We start from the raw sequence: 396 nt of genomic DNA, 5'->3' as shown, positions 1-396 counted from the left end.
TTGTTTCCCCATTTTATTTCGCAGCCTCTGCCTCTTCCCCACAGGAGCGCAGCTCTGCCCCACGGGTGCGGCTGTGCGCCGTGAGGTTGGGCTCTGCCCGCACACACGGCGGAGGGCGGCTGCGGAGTGCGCTCCGCGGAGCTGTCACCGTGCCCGAGCCGGGATCGGACGGGACGGGACGGGACGGGCGGGCGGCAGTAAGAACCGCGTGGTCGCGTTCGCCGCTGCGCTGCCGGGCGGGCGCTTGGCGCGGGGTTGTTGTCTAATTAGCAGCGGACGGCGGGTCGGACACGTGGAGGCTTTTTTCTCTTTCTCTTTGCATTCTCTCCTCTCCCCTCCCCTCCCGCTGCGCTGTGACAGCGGAGCGAGGCGCGCTTCTGCTTCTCCCCGTCCGCC

This window comes from Meleagris gallopavo, chromosome 2 (genome assembly GCF_000146605.3).
Source record: "Meleagris gallopavo isolate NT-WF06-2002-E0010 breed Aviagen turkey brand Nicholas breeding stock chromosome 2, Turkey_5.1, whole genome shotgun sequence".
Classification (NCBI taxonomy): Eukaryota; Metazoa; Chordata; class Aves; order Galliformes; family Phasianidae; genus Meleagris; species Meleagris gallopavo.
Note: the sequence above shows the minus strand (reverse complement) of the source record.